The sequence below is a fragment of the Tachypleus tridentatus genome, chromosome 11 (assembly GCF_004210375.1).
Source record: "Tachypleus tridentatus isolate NWPU-2018 chromosome 11, ASM421037v1, whole genome shotgun sequence".
Classification (NCBI taxonomy): domain Eukaryota; kingdom Metazoa; phylum Arthropoda; class Merostomata; order Xiphosura; family Limulidae; genus Tachypleus; species Tachypleus tridentatus.
Window position 1 is genome coordinate 58,509,429 of NC_134835.1, and position 18,929 is coordinate 58,528,357.

Genomic DNA, 18,929 nt, shown 5'->3' on the forward strand with positions numbered 1-18,929 from the left:
ATTTCTTTCAGTAATATTTCTAATAGCTTTATTAATTTTTAAATTCCAGTCTTCTGAAAAATAAATTCATTTATTAGAAACAGTTGTAAAGTCTATATCCTTCAGTGTATGATTATATATATGACACAAATGTAGATTTACTTCAAAATAGCTTTAAGTTATACAAAAGCAAAAGTTTCACAGACATTCAAAACCATTATTTTATTTTGGTATCATTTCTAACTTCTAATCCTTTATACTATTTTATTTAAAAAATACTAAATTGCGTAAACTCTAGTTTATTATAAGCTAGTTCAAACAACTGTAGAAGATTAAAGCATGTCTAATGAATATTTTTTTTTAAATGACAAAGGAAGTAACTTGTACCAAGAACTTCTGTCCTGAAACATGATATTCATATCATTATATACCTCATCTGTAGACAATAAGGTCTTTAAAGAAGCTTTCACAGCCGAAAAAAAATCATTTCCTTTTGTCAACTTATCAGGACAAATCCTAAAATAAAAAACACAAGATTGTTTCAAAGTGCCAAACATTTTCTTTATAGAAAAATGCTGAATGCTTAAATAGTTGGAAAGAGATCGGTATTCGGAGTTACCACGCTATATTTGTGTAAATTACATATTTTTATTTCAATTTTTGTGTTTCTTTATTTATAGCTCGGGCTAAAGCATTAAAAGTTTAATGGAACTACAGGTGAATTTAAAACTTTTAGAATAATGTCAGTAACTCAGAAGTAATATTACGGTGTTCAACCTAACCATTTTTATAAATGCAATAAGTGTATTTATGGTGGGAGAAAACATTCTGTTTATTCTTATATTGTTAATCTTGTTTATATTATTTAGTTTTCTCGAAAGAACTATCTCCTTATCTTGAGCATTTTACTTTAATATATTGTCTAATTTTATTTTTTCCAATATCTTCACGAGGAAAATGAATCTGTTTATTATTTACAATTCTGATGAGGTTAAATCATCTGTTTAACAAATCATCGAATATAATAAATATACATGTGATACCAGCTGTACTATTTCTAAATCACGTCAAAAAACAGTAATTTGCGACGATCACCAGTGTGATCATTCATGTATATAAATACACCTTATTCCTTTCTTTTAGATGTACAGGTTTCATACTGTTTATTTATTTCTACCAGTTCATTGTTTCGCTGTGTGTATGATACATACGTTTTACCGTTTCATAATTCGAATATCGACGTTATACATAGTAAATTATATAACCCTTTTAAATAAGTGGCTCAGCGGTAACACTGATGACATTAAAAAGTAGATTTCGATACCGTGGAGGGCACAACGCAGACGACACATTGTTTACCTTTGAACGAACCAACCAACAAACAAATATGTTGTATTAATTTTATCCTATAAGTTTATATTTTATAATTTACTATATATCTCGTTACTAGATATATTTCATACTATAAAGACGATCCTTTATATGTGTGTGTGTATGTCAGCATCCATACCAATCGTTCAATGGCTCGATTACCACAACGTTTAATATGATAACTGGAACATTTTCAAGGGTGTACATAGCTATTTTGTTTCAGACTTTTTACCAGGAAATGGGAATGTAAAATAACTTTAAAATAGGGCACATACCTACGTTTTGTAATCCTTTGGTTTCCATTAACTACAGTTTGCTGCCTTGATTACCATGGATTTATGTATGTTAACAGGAAACTATTTCACAGTGTACAAGAGATATTTTATTTTAGGATTTTTGCTCGTTAAGGAAAACAAATAAATCCTGAAATAGGGCATATTTTCAAGTCCTTCCAACTGTCCATGGTTCGTATTGTATTACTGAAAACAATCACTTCAATCACTGTGGACCAAGGGATCGTTATGAAAACGATGAACAAATCCTGTAAATCAAATGGAGTAGGCTACGAATTGATAATGGGTGTTGTTTAATAATTTGACTTCCCTCTTCATTACCAGCCCAAAATTAGGGACAAATAACCAGATAACCAACATAGACCTACGCGCAAATAACCGAAATAAGTATATTTTGTCTTTATATTCAACCACTTTTTACGTTTAGAAAGATCACTTTAAGTTTCATCTCGCTATATGTACGTCTCCAGTGGCATAGCAGTATGTTTGAAGACTTACAACGCTAGAAACAGGGTTTCTATATCCGTTATAGGTAGAGCACAGATAGCCTATTGTGTCCTTTTATAGTTAGCTATAAGCAAACGGTTTATGTACGTATTTAGGGCTGATGAAAATCTACTAAGATGTCCAATTACCCCCAAGATTATCTTTAACGCACAGTACTTGCCTGATGCTTCAATTGGTTCTAATCAAAGTAGGTTTTAGTTTTCTTGTCCATTGATTTATCATATGAAGTACTTCATGCCTGTTTATTATGTAGAAGTGTTTTCACAAATTTATTGTTAATTCTTTACCGTTTATTAGGAATTCCTAATAATTTTATTCTACGGTTATAAACTTCCCCTTTCCATCTTCATAATGATCACACACATATAAGAATATCTTAGTGACAGTTTGTATAGATGGTAATACGTCATTATTTCATAAAAATAAGTTTCAGTTTACCACCATCTTAATTGAAATTATGTTTCATATTATCCAACCTAGCCCAATATTTTGTTTCGTTTTTGTTTTTTCTACTATGCATTGGATGTAAGTAACCCCACCCATCATATAATTAGTACATTCTATAAATTTTTGGTTCATAGTAAAACAGTTATGGTATACTTCAAGTAATTTATAACATGAACATTTATTTACTGTCATTTTTGTTAGTGATTTATATGAAGCTCCGCTGAAGTTATTGTTCTAAAATCTTAGTAATTTTATTATTATAAGTTTTTGTTAAAAAGAAGCAAATCATGTAACTCACAAAAAACTATTACAATTAAGCAGTAAAATTAATAAGTTATAGTAGAAAGATAGAATTACTTTGTTACAAATTATCCAGGGTGGATCAGTTGTTCATTTATGGTCTTACAGTACTAAACTCTGCTTTCGATTCTTCCTGATTTACAATATGCAGGTAATCTGCTAGGTAACTTTACTGTAAAACAAAGAACATTAAGATGACAAAAATGTTCACGTTAACTAAAACAATTTCATAGATTCAGTAATAATACCTATACGCTGACGAATTATATAAGTATTATATAAAAATCACCGATTTTTAATGGTTAATTCTGACTAATAACTTCATAGATATTGCAGTATTTCTTAATTCTAATTTACCATGATGTTTATGAATAACATAAGTTTTGATATTCTGATAGTTAAGAGCAATTAATTTGTTAACACATGTATAATTTAGATATCCAATAGTTAATAGTCTATTATGTATTTATTTGCTGCTAAGCACATTCGCTGATCTCACTTTTGTTTTCTTCAACACATTACCTATTGTTTACTTGGCTGAGATCAAATAGGACACTTGAACTATCAATGATACATCCATGACATTTTAGCTTTCAATTATAAACCTTTGGAGTAAAACACAATGTATTTGGTTATTTTTGCCAATAACCTTTCATTTTCACTAAAATATATATATATTTACACACTATTAGGTAAGTTAATTTAATGATCTAGACACTTACTTCATTTTGACTGTAGCAAGATAAGACGTTGTTGGCTTTATTGTGTTGATCCTCAATATGTTAGTACTATAAAACATGAAACATAGTTAAAACTAGTATGATAACATAAAAGACACATTTACTAAGCCTATAAAAATTCTGTCTCTTGTATGATAATATTTACGGCGCATCTCTTTACAAAACTTACGAGGGTGAAATTAAAGAGATTTATGATTTGTTTTTTTTTTAAGTTTCTTACTTTTCCACAAACTTCATTTAAATTCACTTTATTTGTCGTTATTACACTTTCTCTATTTTAACGCCATAGTATTATTATTGCATAGATACTTAAAAATAATAATAAAAATCATCCACAAACAAAATGCACTGAAGATGAAATTTTAAACTGGAGTCGACTTATTACAATCTGAGCATTTTATCCGTTTATCAATATACAATTTTAATAATATAATTTTATAGCATATTTCTTCTTAAGATAGTTGTACTCAAATGTACTTTAAGCAGTCAAGAATTAATATTTTAGCTGTTAATGCATTAAATATATCGGGTAATTTTGGCTTTCTATGGTAAGAAAATACATAATGAATGGATCTACATATTTAAAGCCATTATCTGTTCGTAATACTCCCTCTGTCGGTAATGCTTGACTTTCATTTGGTAACGTTTAACTTTGCTTGTTGATTTTGTCTGAAGCGGAAGTATTGAATTGAAATTGTAGTCAACTATGGATTTTTATAACTTTTTTAAATTATTAACTCATCATCTTTAAAGCATTTACAATATTAGAAAATTACAATAATATTCTGCTGTCGATGTAGTTACACAATGCGACTAGAATATGGAGCTTTGCGTTGATATTTTCACGATTAATTTTACTTTTATATATTTCTTTACATATTTACAACACGCTCTTTGAACATTTGAAAAAATACGAATACAATTACAGATTAAACAGGGATAGCATCGTATTACAAAATAAAGAGAAATGACAGTGTGTGTCAAAAGAGCTTACGTATCTTTTGAACGCAATAGATGACATTATAATATATTATTATTGATGTTTTTCACAATAGCTAAGATATTTCTAAATAGTTAATCAAATAAATTATAAGATTTTTATTGAAAATGTTATATCTTTGTGAATTTGCCCTTCAACATAAAATTTATCACTATTCACATCACGATTAATAAACAGAATGGTCAGATATTTGACCAACTAAGAATATATCTTTGAAAGTCTATTTCCTGGGCCCGGCATGGCCTGGTGGTTAAGAAACTCGACTCGTGATCTGGGGGTCGCGAGTTCGAATCCCCGTTACATCAAACATGCTCGCCTTTTCAGCCCTGGAGTTGTTATAATATGACCCTCAATCCCACTATTCGTTGGCAAAAGAGTAGCCCAAGAGTTGGCGGCGAATGGTGATGACTAGCTGCTTTCCCTCTAGTCTTACACTGCTAAATTAGGGAAGGTTAGTGCAAATAGCCCTCGTATCTCTTTGCACGAATTTCAAAAACAATCTTCCGTTTTGATTTTTTTTTTTTTGCATAGTCTAGTCTAAAAGGTTTTATAAAATAAAAGATTTGGAGATATCATTAAGGAGCCTAATATTTGGTAGTGAATGTAATACGTTTCTCTATCATATCTTAGGACCTAAAACAAGTTATCTGTATATCAAATGCAATTTGACTTGGTTGACATACTCATGAACAGCTCACGAAAATCTCAAGTTGTCCTTTTCTCGCTGAAAAATTGAGCAAAACACAGAATTTTTTGTATTTCTGTTCTGGACCTCAAGTTGTTGAAAACAAAAGTGTGGACACATAATAATAGGTCAACAATCGTTATAATTATGCTTTTTGTGACTCTTTTTACCCACTAAAACGATCTAAAATTAGCATAGCCCACGTTTTGTAAGTATATTTATGGGACTTGTAAAAACGTATCTTAGTAAGAAATCCCTTGTAAACTGGTCAAAATATGGCCGAATAAGTATAACAAAAGTATAAAGAAGAATAACGAAAAAAAAAAGAACAATAGAAAACGGTATATCTTTTTGTTGACATAACAATATACATCAGTCAAATATGTCTCTTTGCGGAGTCATAAAATACGCATAAGTCAAAATACGTTTCTCTGCGGAGATATAAAATATACTTAAATCAAATATGTTTCTCTGCGAAGACATAAAAATATGCATAAGTCAAAATTCTAATCAGAATTACTTACGGGAGATGACCAAATATACCCACAGAAAATATTGCTTTTGTGACAAACTAGAAAAAAGGATAAAAATCATTGGACATATATTGTTAGGATAACATAATTAATTGAATTTTACGAAACTTTTTTCATAAAAATGTATTTATATTTAATTTCAGGAGGAGGAATTAATTAGTATTTTCAACCATATGGCACATATTTATTAATATTATTTATTGTGAAAAACAACGGTTAAAATAAATATTGATGTAATTTGTTGTTATCCATGCTGTTGTTTTGATATAGAATCTGTCACTGTATGATGTGCTTCTGATTTAAATTATGAAAGAAACGGTGAAACATGTATGTAATAATACTTATATGTATGTATATTTTCATATCGCCAGATTTTGTTTTGTTTTATATACTATAAATGTTATTTCGTCCCTACCTTTCTATTAAACTAAACATAATTCTGAGAAACCATTACCTGTAAACATGAAATCTGAGTTAAGCAAGCCTTCTCTTCCACAAAATTTGTAATGAGTCAATGTTTCTTGAGTTAAATCGATTACAACCAAACTGTTGTGTTGTTGCTATCATTCTTATGTATAAATACGTATGTTTGTATGTTTGTTTGTTTTTTGTGAGAGCAATTACACTTGATAGATACATGGTTTATGTACTCTAATTATTAATGAAAGACATCTTTATATGAATCATTGAGCAGTGTATAAACAACCTTTAATTAACTTCATATACGTTAACAAAAAAGATACTTCAAAAGACGAATTATTATACTAGCAACTGAAATGTAGTGCAACCATCAAACAATACAACCAAGATTGTATGCATTAAAGTAACGACATTTTATTTTCAATTATTAAAAAAGTTCCTATTCGTAAAACTAGAAGTTCTTAGTATTAATTGTAATATGTTTAATAAAGAGTCTGTTCTTTAAAAACGTTTTAATCTATGTATTTTGTCCTTTGTTTTATCATTATCAGCATATTATGTATACATTTTTAGTTTTGGAGTGCTCAGTAATAGATAAATAAATTTTACAAGAGTACGCAATCTTTTAAAAACAGAATTATAGAATAAGTTATTTTCTTTGATATGTAAATTAGACTTTGGGACCGTGGGAATAGAAAAACTGGCTTGAAACGGATAATTAGTGAATGTTATTTTGCTGAGTTAAAATCATGTATATACATCTATGTTTATTTAATTTTTGAACTCTTTCCATAGTTTTTCACAAAATGGTTCGAAATACTACAAGTTAGCTCTTGATTCTCACAGGACATGAAGAAATACGTAAATATTAGATAACGTATAATCGAGTTTAGCTGAACTGATATACTTGAAAAAAGCATTGTCATGTGAAAAACCCTTCAAAATAATAATCCAATAGTGGTAATACCAGCTTTCAAAATTAGTTCCAATAATATTCGCAAAAGCTAGCTTGCACATGTAACTGAAAATCCATACTATTTTTTAGATTCCAAATATTTCACAACTCTTACCACCTGGCCATGTCAGGCCTTATATTTAAGTGAAATTACAAGTAATGGAAAAACAGGGATTGGGAGGCGTCTATAAAATATAGTTGTATCATACTATCTGTAGCTTAAGAAGAAAACAATATAATGAAACTTAAGTAATTTGCAAAATAAGAATTCATTTATAAAATTAAGTTGCTGTCACTACATTTATTGCACTTCTTTTATTCGTTTACTACAAAACACAAACCAAAATAATGGGCTTTCTCTACCCACCGCGGGTATTGAAAAATTGGTTTTGACATTATAAGTCCACTGATATATCGCCGAGCCACTAACGAGTACCACTTTTAGTTAATTATGTTTTATTGTCATTGTTTAGACAAAAAAGTTCACTAGATATTGTGAAGACATTTAATCTATGGTTAAAACAAATAGTAAAAAGAATGTTTCATTCTGAAGCAGATACTATGAAGTAGTAAGCCATAGTGAATGGGTGGTATATGGTATTTGATTAATTATATGATTGTGTTTTGTAGGATTTACTCGTAAGTGTATTTGAGCAACACCATCCTTTGACAAGAATTGTATATTATGACTAACAACATCTATGCAGAATAAGACTTACAAGAGTATAAAGTAAGTATCAAGGAACAATTTATCGCTAACTGATTGAAAAAGCTATGTAAAACTGGTTCTTGTAGTTGATAAAAGAGCACAGCAGATTAACCTGTCTCGACTTTACACAAAGAATAAAATCCTTACATTTCTGGTTTCCCCACTTTCTCTATTGAAAGCTTGGCGTTTGAATAGAAACTCATCTTTTGTCATAATTATACTCTTCTTTTAGTAAGCTTTAAAATACTACTTCTATAACTATATTGCGAGAGTGACATTTTACGAATGGATAATTCTGTTTCTCTTTGTTTTCTTAGTGAGGAAGTCAGTAATGAAGAGATTTTATTCTCCATGTAAAATTGACACAGCTTAGTCTGCTATGTTATCATTAGCTGATTACTCAATATGCCCACTTTCGTCTCTAACTTGTTTGATTCGGTTTTTCAAGATAATAGCCAGTTCTAAATAGTTTCATTATTCACCGATAATTCTTCTTTGTACTTGTTTATTTACATTTGTATGAGATGGTGTGTCTAGGTTACGTTGTTATGCAGTCTATTCTAAATTTTAATAAATTGCTGTATAATAGTATTAAAATAGGTAGCCAAAGATTGTGAAAACTTTTTCCTCTATCAAAGTAAGATAAAGTTATAGTTAATGCAAGAACTAGGTAGATCCCTGGCCTGTTGAGGAAAGACTCATAATCTGAGGGTCGCGGATTCGCATCTCCGTCGGGCCAAACATGCTCGCTCTTTCAGCCATGAGAGCGTTATAATGTGACGGTCAATCCCACTATTCGTTGGTAAATGAGTAGTCCAAGAGTTGGCGGTGGGTGGTGATGACTAGCTGCCTTCCCTCTAGTCTTACACTACTAAATTAGGGACGGCTAGCGCAGATAGCTTTCGAGTAGCTTTGTGCGAAATTCAAAAACAAACAAACAAACATCGTTGGGTTGGAATACTCTGGATATCTGAAAAGCGGCATGTACACAGGAGGTAAAATGATTATACCAGATAGCTCTTCATATCTATCTTCTAATGACTATACTATTTCTACATAGAGAGTGCTATGGCACTCTCCGATACATTTGTACTTCAGCAAACAAAAATCAAGATATAATATTTTAAATATCAATAGACGGTAAAAATAAAACAAGTGAACCGTATGAAAGATTAATTTAGAGTTAGTCAACAATTAGTGAAGATTGATGAGGAATTTTTAGAAAATCCTAGTTTACATCAACCTTTTTCATACTTTACATCGAGAATTATAAAGCTAAGGGATATAAAAATAGATTTAGGCTAAGACAATTTCATTTATCAAATAGGGTAGTTTGTTTATGGAACAGGTTGCCCTCGGATGTTACGAAGGCAGTAAATTTGAGAGAATTTCAAAGAAAGTTTGACAGCTATATCAAGGGTAAGCTGGCCTTAACGTTTTAATCGTTTTAATTTGACTTAGAGGATGGGACAACCGAGATTGACCAACAGGACCATTGTTGTCCCTAAAGATTATGTTATGTTAGTTTGACCAAAGTCTATTAAAGATTCTTATTGCTGAAAACCCATCCGGTATAGATTATTCTGGAAATAGAAGACTGCCCGCTCTAGCAACCGAGAAAGTTAATACTGCAGTAAAATATTTTGTGGGAAATTTTTTTAAAGTTAGACTAGAATATTTTTATTAACCACCTGTTTTCATTACTAAACAAAAGTCATTTGAGTCAGTTTCAAGTAGTTGAGCCGAGCGTGGCCCAATAGTTTGCTCGCTGGACTGTCTATATGAGGTTCTGCATTTCTTCTCTTGTTAAAATAAAAATAAACCTAACTCCACACATTAGGATCTTAGGTGCATCATATGGGTGACGTCAAATCTCATTATTCGGTCAGATAAGAGACTTTCAGTTCATGGTATTTCTTCTTGTCTATCACTAGCTCATATAACAACAATAAAAATAAATTCAAGTAATCTAGTTCTTTTGCGTCATATGTAATATTCAGCACTTTTCTTTACATTTAATATTATTAATAAATATTGTGTTTAAGTACAGATTTGTAATGAGGTTTTTTATTAAGTTTCAGGTAATGCAAAACTACAGCAAAATAACTTCAAGAAGCAACAAATAAAGCATAAAAATTAAGAATAAGTTAATTATTACATGTTTCTCGTACGTTATCGTTATTGAAATTAAGCTCTGAATTGAGTGGCAGCAATACGTAGAATGTCTGTCATAATACACCAAAAAGTAGTTGTACATCATCCTGTATTTTCCTCGGAAAAATGAAGACGATTACTTCTTCAGTTGCAAAAGTATATGTCCTAACTGAGTCAAGCCTAATGTGTTATGTAATTAATTGAAATGTAATATATATTTTAATTATTACTTTCTGGATATGCGCATCACAAAACGTAAAAAATAATTTATAAAAGGACCACAGCTGGTGACCACGGTCCTAGCAATATCCAGAAGAAAGTTCAGTACGGTAATAGATGACAGTGAGCCTTGTCTCGACACACACTTTTCTAGTCGTGGGAACAACAATAGCCACTGTGTTCTTTAATAAATCACAGCAGATCTTTCTATTTTCTGTTCAAATCCAATTTCTTTCGATATGTCCATTCACTCACGCATTCCTTGACTAAGGCATATATAACTTACGATAGTTGTTGAAATGACAAAGAGGTGTGCGTGATACAATAACACGAATTACATCAGCTGAGTATCAACCAAACCGGAGTTGATACAAAGGTTTCGATTTGATCGATATTATCCTCCCTTTCGAACTGTTTTACCAATTTTTTGTTACAAGTTTTGCTACACTTATATAGTTGGATTTAAAATGAATCAACTCAAGCGTATGTTTCAAATAAATTTTACAAAACTTCAGGTAATTTTTTTAAGCTCACAAGTTTGATTACAAAATTGAACCCGAAGAAAAGCATAATCTAGAAATTACAAAAACCGGGCATGTTTTGTATGTTTCGCATTGAACTTATTTTGTTCAGAAAGCATTCTCTTTCATCGAACTCTAAACTCTGGCAAGCAATAAAAGAATATCTCTGTTTATATGGTTTTTTTTTTCTTTTATAATATGATAAATATTCGAAGTCTACAGTAAAAAGAGAAATCCAAGATTTGGTAGGATCCCCAAAAATTAAGAAAACTATGTTTTGCTGATGACTTGTTGAGGAGATATTTTAAATTTTGTTGTCATAAAAAAACTATTTTATTGCGAAAACTTTGGTAACAGCGTCACATTTAATATTCAAAATTTCTTAGTTAATTTTCTTTTTTCTCTCTCTCTATATACAAAAAATCATTGTCTGTCTGTCCGTTATCTAATTACACTTAGGTCGCTAGGACAATCTCAGTTAAACATTATATGTTGATACTATGAATAAGGGGCATGTTAATGGGAGGTTCATGATCCTTCTACCCTTACTGTTGCTGTTATTGACATTTATTATCTTTGATGTAGTCAACGTTAACTGCATGCATAGATGGAATCACATTGTTACACATACGCACACAAAAGCTGTTAAATATTCTGTAACATAACATACACACAGTTCAGGATAGTGCACACAAGCGTTTTATATGTCTCAAGGGGTATGCTAGAACTGTCTATGGAGGAATGCAATGAAACGAAAGGATTTTCAATATTAAAATAATACATAAGCTCAGCTGAAGTTTCAACTCCATCAACCAGCATAAGGCTGTTTCTTGAGTTATGCCCACTTCCTTTATTGACTCTTGACCTTTCAACTTCGGCTCGTGATAATCTTTCTGCGGCCATTTGGTAACTATTAATTAATCACATGAAGCATTGCAGAAGAACATTAAAAGCTTGGTGTTGAAATTTAACAGAAAGCATACCTACCGCCACTAATTTGGACAGCTACCTTTTCCTACAGATTTGTCCTGACTATAGTACAATGTACGGCATGTTTTAAATGTTTAGAAAGTGACATTCTATAGCTTATACAAAACATTTGGTGAGGTGATAAAAATTCCGTGACAATATGTTATGTTATGTTAAAAACAAATTGTGTAGAACTTGGGATTTTGGTCTTATTTATCACAGCTTCCACTCCACATTTTTGAAGTTCATAACCTGGATAAAGGACGGGTATCTCAGCTTGCATTACATAAAAGAAAAAGTTTATGAGTTAATTTCTTCTTTAGTGATTGAATCACTTTGTTGCTGTGGATGTTTGATTCATCTTCCAAATAATTCTTTTTTCTTCACAAATAACTCATAGTTATTAAAAACATTGGCGCTTTTAGTTTTTCGGGTATATTCATTAAGGTTCAACGACGTTCCTTTAAATGTTGATAAAGATTCTTCAAAGGAACAAAGGAACTCAATTTTTATTTAATTGATTAAAAAGCATATGACAGGTGTTTTTAGTAAACAAACTGGTAAATCAAACATTTTTATTATTTTTTTTTCTGCTTTTCCATCTGACATAAAGGTATGTATGCGTACTTTCAACCGTAGAATTGGGTTTCGATACTCGTGGTGGATAGAGTACAGATAACCCATTGTGTTGCTTTGTGCTTAACTTCAAACAAACAAACAAACAAACAAACAAACAAATCATCTACCATAAATATGACCCGCAACATTAAACAAAGTTTTGGAACCAAGAAAAAAAAAAGAACATATGCAAAAATTTCTTGAGGCTTATTATTATACCAAAACATTTTTTTAGGCTTACAGTGGATGTTGTATTTTTCGTTTTATAAAAGTTCTATAACTTTTGTTCAATTTTTGTTACAGACGCACTCATATAATTCTCTCATGCTCGTAAAAAAGAATTCGAAATCTATTGATCTTACATGACAAGGTATATTTATTTTTTCAGCATGTTTCACTTACCGTACCGTAAACGTCATTATTTAATATTCCTTACTACAATTTTAAAATTTAAATTATAACAATTCAGTAATAAAATTTCATTTCAAAAATAGCTTGAAGATCATCGAAACTTTGAAATATACACATTAAAATAAATAAACAGGTACACCAATATAAATTAGTGTATATCAAAAAAGTGTCTTATTTTCGAATATAGAAGTTTATAAATTGCATGAGAAGTATTTTTTGTATTTTTTACCAATTTCAGGTCATTTCTTGAGAAAATAATCTAAGAACAACTAAATAGAAACTGAGGTGACGACCTACAAACTCCCTCCTCAATCTAGAAAATAGATAACATTACTTAACATGAATTCTACAATCTACGACCATGGTCGAAAGCTTTTACTAAATTACAGTTTACAATAAATTACAGCATGCCATGTGCTATCGTGAATATTGTTTAAGTTATTTAGTGTCCTAGTTATGGTTTGCAAAGAACAAACATTAAATACACTGACTAGTTAACATTGTTCAGACACAAAGTGCAGCAGAAATAAATTTTCTCTACTTGAACACTTTAACTAACCAAGCTACAATATCGCGAACACATCAAAAACATGAATAATCCATGATGAGAATGCAAAAAACAATGTACGTGAATAAACTGGAGTCATCTTGCAAAGATACATGGTTATAACCCACAGAAAGTAATATAAGTCTTAATGTTTTTTTTTAATGCCAATATTATACCAAACATCTTACCATGATTTTATATTTTGTAAATGGGATTAGTAACTAAAATATTATAAGGGCCCAGAATTTAATGTAAATTTTATCATTATACCAGCTTATTTTATTAAATATCAATACAAAACGCTTTCTCTAGCAACAATCAAACTATACGGCGACTTAAAGTTTTCTTTTTAATACTCAATACATTAGTCACTACTCATTGGTTAAGAACAAGTAATAAACACAGCTTGATTGAATTAGAAAGAGATTTAAATGTTCGGTTTAAATCATTCAAATAAATGACAGACAATTCAGTAATTTGTCGTACAGGTTTAATGGTTAACATATTGAAGGGTCTCAAGTTCGAGACTTAGTGATACGGTACAAGCTTCGTATTTATACTTACGAGAGCAATAAATTGAGATAATTTATTTGTTTGTTTTGAATTTCGCGCAACGTTACTCGAGGGCTATCTGCGCTAGCCGTCCGTAATTTAGCAGTGTAAGACTAGAGGGAAGGCAACTAGTCATCACCACCCACCGCCAACTCTTCGACTACTCCTTTACCAACGAATAGTGGGATTGACCGTTATATTATAACGCCCCCATGGCTGAAAGGGCGAGGATGTTTGGTGCGATCGGGATTCAAACCCGCGAAATAGGAGTCGAACACCTTAACACGCTTAGCCATTCCGGGCCCAAATTGTGAGAGTAAACTCTACTATTTGGCTAAGAGCTGTTGCTTTAGAATGCGAGTGTTGCTGACTGGTTACTTTCCTTTCTTCTGATCTGCAGTTCAAATTTACGGGCGTCCAGCCCTTAAACATAGAAGTTTTCAATCTGGCGGTTTAGCCCCTTCTGCATATAAAATATCGATTAGGCAAATAAAAGATACAAACAGGCAAATTAATGTTTAATTGTTGTTGTTCATTCAACTTCTTACTTTTAGTCAAGTATTTGTTATACTCTGTGCAAAACAGAAAATAATGTGATAATACAAAAATTCGAGAACTCATATGCATATATTTTTAGGTCACATCATTTACTGTGTTAATGGCGGAAAGCACACTCACTCCCATATTGACTACGGCACATTGTAATATATTATTTTTTGCGATGAAGTGTTATTTATTTTCAAACCTTTAGAACTAAATTTGGCCTGAGAATCACGGCGTGTAACATAATTCTATGATACGTAAATCAATATCACAATCCAATTTATCTTGAAAGATTTTCATAAGAATTATTAAATGTTAATCTACGTTACCAAATGTTTTTCGCGTATATAATATAACAGTAACCTTATCTTTTCCGGAGGCTGAATACATTATGTTAAAATCATTTTCAGTATAAGGAGTTATTACAGTTTCATATTTTTAAGAGAGTGCATACTGGCCTCTACATATAAACGGTGAAACAATAAGAACATGATAAGAAATACAACATTCAGTAAGTAGCGTGAAATATGACACAAAGAAAGGTAATTAATTTATTTTTTTATTTCTATACGTACAAACCGCTCTATTGTTTGTTAATAATTACTCAAGCGTGAATATATTTATAGAATTAGCAAAACACAAAACATGTAAATGATGTGATTAAATAGCTAACATTCAAATAACAAGAAAAACAAATGTTATGAAAAATTAAAAAAAAACATTTTTATCGTGCCTAATTTCAAATAAATGGCGAGCAGCACATTAAACAGCCTGTTTATCTGAAACGTTTAACTTTTGATGTCACACCTGCAATTTCCTGTTTATATTCCAAACGTCCTATTTAAGTATTTTATGCAAAATAATACCTACATTATCAGTTATACATATACACATTACACAAATAATTATTGTAGAGATAATAAATGTCAGAATTCGAAAGTGTCTATGTCTATTGCGCTCAAACTTCCTATGGCCAAGCACTTATAGTAGTAGCAAAAACTTTGTTCCAGAAGTAAAAACGAGAACCGATAAAATCAATCGATAATAATGACTTCTAAATAATTGTATTTTTGTCCTACTGTTTACAAACAAACATTAATTTCATGGATATTTAATGGATATGTTCGTGTTATTTTAATAATTATGTGTCCATAATATATATGTATATGTGTATGACACCTAAATTTCCAATATGACACCGTTTCTGTGTTGTTAATTATTGTTATTTTCGCTAATAAAGTATTTGGGGTAATAAGTTTTCAGTCATCATTAAAAGGCCCCAGCATGACCAGGTGGGTTAAGGCGTTGGACTCGTAATCTGAGGGTTGCAGATTCGAATTCCTGTCGCACCAAACATGCTCGCCCTTTAAGGCGCTATATGTGACGTTATATTCGTTGGTAAAGAGTAGTCCAAGAGTTGGTGGTGTGTGGTGATGACTAGCCCTCTGGTCTTACACTGCTAAATTTGGAAAAAGCATTCTCCAGTTTCATTAACTATTGTGTGTGTGATCTATGGTTAAAAGGAACTTTCTACTATGTTATTAAATTAGTAAAATAATCTACTATTGCCTAACATATTTGCTTAGTCACTTAGTAATTCATGTGAGCTTCACCCAGCTGGCTACTTTAATATTCTACGAAGGTTTTTTTCCTATCATTATCTAATTGGAATAAAACAGTTCCTAGTGCATAACCAAAAGTATCTTTACTTGAAATAACTCGTCAATAAGGTACGAGTAATTCAAAACTGATGACTTTTCTGACGAATCTCTTAATTTCTCAAATATACCTTGACTTTTATTTGTCCACTGAGAAACAATTTCTATTTAAGTTAATACTGATAAAGTTTTTGCGAAATGTGGAATAAGATTTCTATAAAATGAAACAAATCCTGAAAATTCCCAACATCTTTTAATATTATGAGTACAGCATAAGTTGTATTTATTTATAGGATTTCTGGTCTATTTTTACACGATACGTAGTAATCATTCAGCCTAGATAATTCACTTTGTGCTTTAAAAATTGACATTTAAGAAGTTTTAAACATTTGTCTTACATAATGTGTCAAAAAGATGTTTCTTTAAAACTTCATGTAAAAAGTATTATGTTATCTTAACAAAAAAGCAATCACAATTTTATATGCCAGATAATACCATATCTATTAGCCTAAAATATAAATCATTATATCGCGGGTTCGAATTCTCGTCACACCAAACATGCTCGTCCTTTCTTCCGTGAGAGCGTTATAATGTGACGGTCAATCCCACTATTTTTTAGTAAACGAGTAGCCAAATAGTTGACGGTATGTGGTGATGACTAGCTGCTTTCCCTCTGGTCTTACACTGCAAAATTAGGAACGGCTACCGAAGGTAGCCCTCATGTAACTTTGCGCGAAATTCTAAAAATATCAAACCAAACCAGCATTAAAAACATGGAAATTTTACATTTATCATTAAAAATCACTTATGACTGCGGCTGGTTTAAACAAGGCTGCAAAGCGAAGATCCAAAGTTCGGGCTGAGATGTTACTAGATGCAGTCTGAACTTTCAATTCCGAATGATTTGCAAAAATGACAATTAATCCATTCTGTTCAAAACCGGCCAAGGTCGCAGTGATGCCAGATGTTGCCAACTGGTTGTCATTCCTGGGAGTCTTTGAATTGTCTGAGGTGATCACGTTGACAATATTACTGTGTATGACTGAAGTCATGAAAGTATGTTAAAATCTATATGTTTTGACAACTCAAACAATTTAAGTTTGATTTAAATTCATTTGTTTTGTTTTTGGAATTTTGCACAAAGCTACTTGAGGGCTATCTGTGCTAGCCGTCCCTAATTTAGCAGTGTAAGACTAGAGGGAAGGCAACTAGTCATCACCACCCACCGCCAACTCTTGGGCTACTCTTTTACCAACGAATAGTGGGATTGACCGTCACATTATAACGCCCCCACGGCTGAAAGGGCGAGCATGTTTGGCGCGACGGGAATGCAAACCCGCGACCCTCAGATTACGAGTCGCACGCCTTAACACGCTTGGCCATGCCGGGCCATGATTTAAATTCAAAATATTATATAAAACATTTAATAAATATGTCATATTATGACCTCAAGAACAGCGACCTCAAACCAACCTTTTTTTTTACTGTCTTAAGATAATTAATTATATTAAATTAAGATAAGTTTCAACTGGGTATTTTTTAATTATTTTTCTGTTGAATACAAATTTGTCGTGAAGATTAGTTTTGAATTTCGCGCAAAGTTGCACGAGGGATAGCTGTTCCTAATTTATCAGTGAAAGACTAGATGGAAGACAGTTAGTCATCCCCACGAACTCTTGAGCTACTTTTTCACTAACGAAGAGTAGGATAGATCGAACGTTATAATGCCCCCAGGTCTGAAAGGGCGAGCATTTTTGGTGGGCCAGGGATTCAAATTCACAGATTTGGAGTCAAGCACCCTAACAACCTGGCCATAGAAGCTAAGTTTGTCGTGATCGTGTTTCTCTGAAGGAGATAAATTAAATCATCTTTAAACTAAAATATTGACACTGTATTAACAGCTTAGGCTAATTTTGTTATGCATTTTAGTATATCCGATTACAAAATGATGTATGTTTGTTTAAATATAATGTCATAATAAAATGTGTGTTTATTTAAAAGTAGCTGATTATCGGCTGACATCGTTAAGTCAGAAATTAGTCAGTTACAGAATGTAAATACTTAAAAACTCAATAATAACATGGCGTCTGTTTACTTAAGGGTAACAGAATTGTTAACCGTCACATGTTTATTTAAAAATAATCAATTATTAGGTCAAGCTTGGCCTATGTCGATTACTAATAAATTATACATTGACACAGGCCGAGCTTGACGTAGTCTTTATAGTACCAGAATGTGAATTAAAAGACACTTGGTTCGTGTTCCTTTACCGTAAAATCGCTCTTCACACTTTAGAACCTTAGGTGAGTCATAAAGTTTGATTAAAATAACCCAAAAGACAACAGTGTGTGCTGTTGACTACACGCCATCCTTTTACTCAATAAGCTTAAAATTAGGTACAAATAGTACAAATAACCATTCTGTAAGTTTGCGAGAACATTCGAAACAAACAAAGAATTATCCAAAGCATATTTATGTAAAGGCAGTCAAAGTTTATACAAAATTTAATTTTCGGGCTTCTATTGCAAAATTGCGTTTAATAGTTTTTTTCTAATTATAAAAAGTGTAATGATGTGTAACTTTGTGACATGATCTTTAGTCAAAAATAAAAAGTAAATAATTCCCTACAATTATGCCTCAACTAATATTTACGATACCTGAATTACGTATTATTGTTTGTTTATTTGTTTTGAATTTGTGCAAAGGTACACGAAAGCTATCTGCGCTAGCCGTCCTCAATTTAGTTGTGTAAGATTAGAGGGAAGATAGCTAATCATCACTACCCACCGCCAACTTTT